This window comes from Balaenoptera ricei, chromosome 11 (genome assembly GCF_028023285.1).
Source record: "Balaenoptera ricei isolate mBalRic1 chromosome 11, mBalRic1.hap2, whole genome shotgun sequence".
NCBI classification, from domain to species: domain Eukaryota; kingdom Metazoa; phylum Chordata; class Mammalia; order Artiodactyla; family Balaenopteridae; genus Balaenoptera; species Balaenoptera ricei.
In genome coordinates, this window is record NC_082649.1 from 78518846 (window position 1) to 78524845 (window position 6000).

The 6000-nt window shown below is 42.8% G+C and overlaps 1 protein-coding gene across 19 annotated transcripts in view; it reads right to left on the bottom strand.

Moving 5' to 3' along the window:
* Positions 1-5999, bottom strand: part of FHIT (fragile histidine triad diadenosine triphosphatase) — a 1501610-nt gene extending 1495611 nt beyond the window's left edge. For 15 of the 19 annotated variants that reach the window (XM_059940100.1, XM_059940087.1, XM_059940096.1 and 12 more), the window contains exon 1: positions 5833-5999. The gene's annotated coding sequence lies outside the window, so the exon portion shown is untranslated. Of the gene's footprint in view, positions 1-5594; positions 5798-5832 lie in introns of those variants that run through there. The other 4 variants (XM_059940090.1, XM_059940085.1, XM_059940086.1 and 1 more) reach the window with 2 other exon arrangements.
* Position 6000: the final 1 nt, after the last annotated feature.

A 6000-nucleotide genomic window follows, 5' to 3' on the forward strand; every position in this document is an offset into this window, starting at 1 on the left:
TTTTTTAGCTCTGAGGAATGGAACAAACTAAATATCAGAAAGAGAAAAGCAGTCTGAAACTCAACATTAAGGAGAATCCTGACTAGGGTAAGCACAGCTAGAGATAAAAAGGGTTAGAACGGGGATGTCCTAGTAAGTAATCTCAAAGGTAACCCAGGGCACAACCTACAGTTAGTTCATCAGATTCCAAGAGAGATTTGTGACTAGGCTTATTATCTTTTTCACTCCCAAAGACTTCAGCTACTTTCCAGATATTTCATTCCCCACCCAGGCCCTTAGACTGTACTTGATTTATTTTGTGATGTTACGTTTTTTAAAATCAATGGTTCTCAATCCTAGATGCACTTCATTATAACCTGGGAAACTTAAAAGAGAAATTATCAACGTCTGCCTCCCCTCCCGCACTCTGATTTAATTTATCTGGATGGGACCAGCCCCAGGTGATTCTAACTTGCAACAAGGGTTGAGAATCACTGGTTGGAGAACAATCCAAACAGGTTAAAATTATGTAAAGAAGGAGGCACTATATTTGGGCTAAATAAATTTACAAGGCAAGGCAAGGTGCCTCAAGTTCCTGCAATCACATATAAGATGGTACTTTCAGGATCCCAGATTTTTTTCCATCAAATTAAGAGACTCAATTGCTGAGAGAAATCTATTTGCCCATAATGTTCAAATTTTTACAAAGTTCAGCACTTCACCTCTGAGACAGAAGCAAAAACAGTAGAATTAAAGGTAATCTATTCCACCTAGTATTCAAAATGTCATAAACAAGGAAATGTGGAGCAGGGTGCATAATATTATGATTTTTACTAATAACCATAAGAGTAAAATCAAAGCTACCATTTACTGAGTGCCAATTACTGTATTAAGCACAGTAACCCTTTCCAAGGGTGACCCCATTGAAAATTTAAAACATGATTAAAGCAATAGAAATTATTACCCCCCTTTCACAGATAATAAGGAAATTGAGGCTCAAAGAGATTACCTCACTTTCCCCAGAGTCACACAGCAAATAAGAGGAAAAACCAAGATTAGAATCCAGGTCTTCTGCTCTCTAGAGTCCATTCTCTTAATCACCATTATCTCTGACCTAGAACACTGAAGAGTCTCCTAAGTACTTGCTATGCAAAGTATAGTCCATAGACCAGCAGCATCAGCCTGTTAGAAACAGTGAATCTCTGGCCCATTCCAGATCTGCTCCACATTTTAAGATCAGCGGGAGATTCATATGCACATTAAAGTTAAAGAAACGCAGGACTATCTGGTTTTCCCACACTATTACTTCTCACAAATTCATCATCCATACTGCATCCAAAGTCTTTAAAAAACAAATCCAATAATTTTATTTCTCCACTTAAGACTTTTAAATGGTTCCACAAATACCCTTGGAATAAAGTCCAAAATTCTTTTACCATACAGATAACTGGACTCTGCATAATATCACCCAGGCCTGCCTCTGCAGCCTCATCTCTCCCACCTCCCCCATTCAGTGATTTGTATAACCCAAGCACAAAGACTTTTCTGCTCATCAAATCCCAACACACTCTACCTTCCTTGCTTCTTTCCTTCAAGTTCTTCCCTGCTTAGAATATACCACAACCCACCACCATGACCACCTCCATGTCAGCCACATTCAAGGCTGTATCTCCAATGCATAACAGTGCAGTGCCTAGCACAGAGCTAGGAGCAGGATAAATGTGCTCAATAAATACATGCTTAAGACAACTCAACTGAGGCCCTTAACTGTTTCCTTCGTTCATCTGCTCTTTGCTCTTGCTATGATTCTCATTTCATTTCTCCTTCCCTGTCCCCGGCATCACCCCTCTTCTGTAACTCACCTCTCTATCAGTAACCTCACGGCTACTGAAGTTGTCACCTTTAGAAAGAAGCACTGCCGTGTCCACATAGCCACTGCCCCAGGATTACTCACCAGCTGGATGACAACTGCTTCACTTTAACCCTGAGGCTCCTGGGATAGGCCCAGTCCTTTCTAGAAGTGGAGAGAAGGCCCTACTGACTGCTTTTCAACCCAAGATTTAATATATAGATGAAACCAGAGATCAGGGACCTCTCAGCAGTCAATGCAGAGCCAAAAGCTTCACTATCTCTCTGCCTACACAAGACAGTTTCACTGAGCTGACAAGATGGATTATCAAGAGTTGCAGTTAACTTCATAGTTTATATGCGATGGCCAAGCTTGCTACTCTAAGAAAACAAATGACAGATCCTTTTATAAAACAGACATCTGCCTCCAGTTTAAATCCTGAGTAAATATATTTTCATATACACGTTTACATTAATAATGACAAAAATGAGATCTATTCATCTATTAAATGCAAGCTATTGAGCACCTGACATGCTCAAAGCTTTAAACACACTATCTTATTTAACCTTTATCGTCACTTTATGCGGTAGAATGCTTAGTATCCTTGTTTTACAGAAGAGGAAACCAAGGGCTTAGTAACATGCCTAAGAGGCAGGGCTGGGATTTGAGTCATAGGCCTTCAGACTACCACTCTCTATTGCTTCTCTATGTTTTGCTATTTGGATCACTTTCTCATCTTAGAAGTCACAGACCTGGACATTCCCAAAGCAACAGTCCCTCAGAGGATGACCTCAAAAGTTGAGATTTTTCTCTGCAATGTAGACAGTGAAAGTAACCTGCTACAGCTTGTATTTCAAAGCTGCCTTTCTGCATTAAAAGAGAAAACTGAGATTCAGGGGGGAAATGTGGGAATAGAGCTCAAAGGTGCTTATGAATGCAATTCCACAAATACTTTTTCCGTGTCTACTAGTGGTCAGGCACTTTGCTGGAAGCAGACTGATCAGACTGCCATTTAGGAGAGTGCTGGTGGGACAGAGGGTGACCAGGAGAACATCTCCCATAGTGACTATCTCAGGAACATTTAGCCAGTAATTTATAAAACTGCTACTTTATTATCTAATTATGTAGAAATCATCTTTCACACACAAGTGGTGAGAGTAATCTGCTTTATTATCTGTGAATACATAATCGAAAGAGCCAATGTGTCTTCTAAAACAAAAGTTTTTTATAATTCAAACAACTCATGTGTTCATTTATGTTACCCTATATCAGAGGGTTAGATTTTAACATATGTGAATGCAAACACAATGTCAGATTTTGTTCTCGTGTCTTACAGGACAAAAGATAAAAGAGTATTGGGAGCCAAGACAAGACTAATTCCCAAAATACAAATGGAACATACTGAAGCTGCATGTACATTAAAAGAAAGATAGCTGCATGTACACAGAAACATTTCCTAAAGCATTCCACCAAACACGTACAGGAATAAGGCAAGGACAAGGATACTAAAAGAAAGCATGAGCCTGAAAGGTCACATACAAGACTATGAGGCCTCCAGAACCCTGCCTCCTTGCAGAAACAGAATGCTTCTGACACAAGGGCATGAGATGAAGGCTGTGAATCATGTTGTACCTCAATTCCCTAATTTTTAAAATGAAAAAGTTAGATTAGATGATTTATAAGGTCCTTCTAGCCCTAACCCATTAGCTACTTTTCATCCATGAGGCCCTGTACCTGAAGAGAGATGAGCTATATGTTCAGAAAACATTTGTTGAATTCATGAAATATTACAACCTTACCAATAATAAGAAAAGAGACTTTACAACAATTGGTCCTGGTCTGTGGCCTAGAAAGAACAAATTAGGAGAGAAACCATTATCTAAACAGCTTCACATATGGCGTCCCTGCTAGCTGTCTGCTGGTAGAATGAAAATAACCCTGGACTTGGAAACAAGACGTTTGGGTCTAGTCTCATCCCTGACACAGACCAGCTGTGTGACCTTGGGCAAACTGCTTCACCACCTGCACCAGTTTCCTCATCTCTAAAATAAAGGTATTATAAAACTCTATATAGCTAACATTTGTGGAACCTCTACTATATGCCAGGAACTGTTCCAAGATCTTTGCCTTAGATTTAAATGATCTCAAAGGTTTTTGCAGCACTATCGTTCAGTGTTTAACTACAGAGGCAACATGGTATAGTGGAAAGATTCCAAATTCCGTACTCAGAAAGCTCGGGCTCCCTCCACCTCCATAAGATAGAGTCTTTTTCTAAGCAGAGTCTGTCAAGCAGACTGGGTTACAATCTCGGTAGTTCTATTCACTAGCTTAGTTAACTTCGACACGTTGCTTAACTTTCCTATTTCCTAGCCTTAGTTTTCTAATATGGAAAATGCATATGAAAATGGCTATTTCTCTCATATAGCTCTTGAGAGGTTTAAACTATAATTAAATGTAATATCTATTTATTTATAAAACATATATTACATTTTATTACTAGGTGTGTGACCGTGTACAAATCGTCTTCTCAAGTTTTTTTCTTACCTACAAATGGGAGATACAGTATTAAGAGACAGTGTGAACATGCTCTGTAAACTGTTGAGTGTTAGCACTGTTTGAAAGCATGCATAATTCCTTTCTAAGATACTTAGAAAAGCGTATACAATAACCCCCCCCACGTAGTACTTGGAAGAGCGTATACAATCAAACACAACAAAAACACATTTTTCTAAACATATTTCACTACACCCGGCTCGCAGCTAGTGGACGCAGGGCAGGCAGCCAAGAACGCAGGGCCATATGGAATTTGTAGTTCCGAATCAAGGGGCTGCTCCAAAGGACTGCTGGAAGTGAGACTTCAACTCCCAGGAGACACCTCGCCAAGCCAAATGACACGCTGGGAGGTGGAGTACCAGTCCTCCGGGAAACTAGAGGCGGGACTACAACTCCCAGAAGCCTCCGCTGCCCGGGCCGCCGGCGGTAAGATGGAGCCAGAAAATGGAGAGTTCAGGTACAGGACCTTAACAGGTGCGAGTCGGGGCCGCTTTCGGTAGTCCCGGACCCAGCAAGGGTCAGAGCCTTTCTAACATGACCACTGGCTGTATTCTGTGCTGATCCCAAGCACAGTTCTGAGAGACGCACAATAATAAAGGAGTAAGTTTGCATGTGGCAAACTTTCACAAGCAAGACTTCATCTAGATTTCAGCTCCTGGCAGCTCCTTGGGCCACTTGGGCAGGGAGCGTTAAGTTCTTTTTTCCCCGGTAAGCACTGTGAGTGGCTGGTCATACAGCAGAGGCAGAATTTGATCCTAGAGAGGAAGCTGCAAATCCAGCTCCAGTTCCACTAACCGGCCTTCTTCTCCCACATGAACACAACTTAAAAATCCCCGCATGTTTTCATATAAAAACTACATTAAACCATAAAATAGATGTAAGGAAATCCAACAGAGTACTTATTTCTCCCACCATAATTAATTATTTTTTGTGTCTTTTCAATACCAAATGTAAAATTCTCTCCCAAAATATTGCCTTCCCCGTGTCCTGCTTAGCTCCTCTCCTGGACACTTGTTCAAACCCTCCTCCCTCCTCCTGGGGAACCCCGAGCTGTATGTTTAACATACATCTGTTGGGGCAGAGAGGCCTGCTACTTGACAATAAAACTGAAAAAAATCCAGAAGCGGCCAGTGCCAACCACACTACCAGAGCCAGAAGCTGGGGCGTCCCTGGAACCGCTGGCATGCCCCCATGCCTCAGTTTACCCACTTACAAAATGCGGCGGAGGAGGGGCGGGTTAGGGTTAGGGCCGGTGCTCAGGAACTGGCCGTGAGAAGGTTCGGTGAGGTGGGAGGGTCCTCCCGACAGACCCCCCACTACCTCCCAACGAGCTGCGTGGACCCAGTCAGTCCCCGCTCCACTGGACCGCCGGAGTAATGACCAGACGCGCGCGGAAACCCGGATCTGCGCCGCAGAAACACTGGTCGACTTGGGCTTGCCCCCGCCCCTACCTTCCAAGATCTTGGCAGCTGGGAAGTGAAAGGCAGAGGGAGAGAGCACGGGGCAGAAGCAGCTCCTGGGCGTGTGCCCACGGGAGTGGCTGCTTGAGGGGCCCGGGAGCAGAGGGCAAAAAGTCCCTCCACTGGACGGAGCGGAGGAAGGACTACAACTCCCAAACG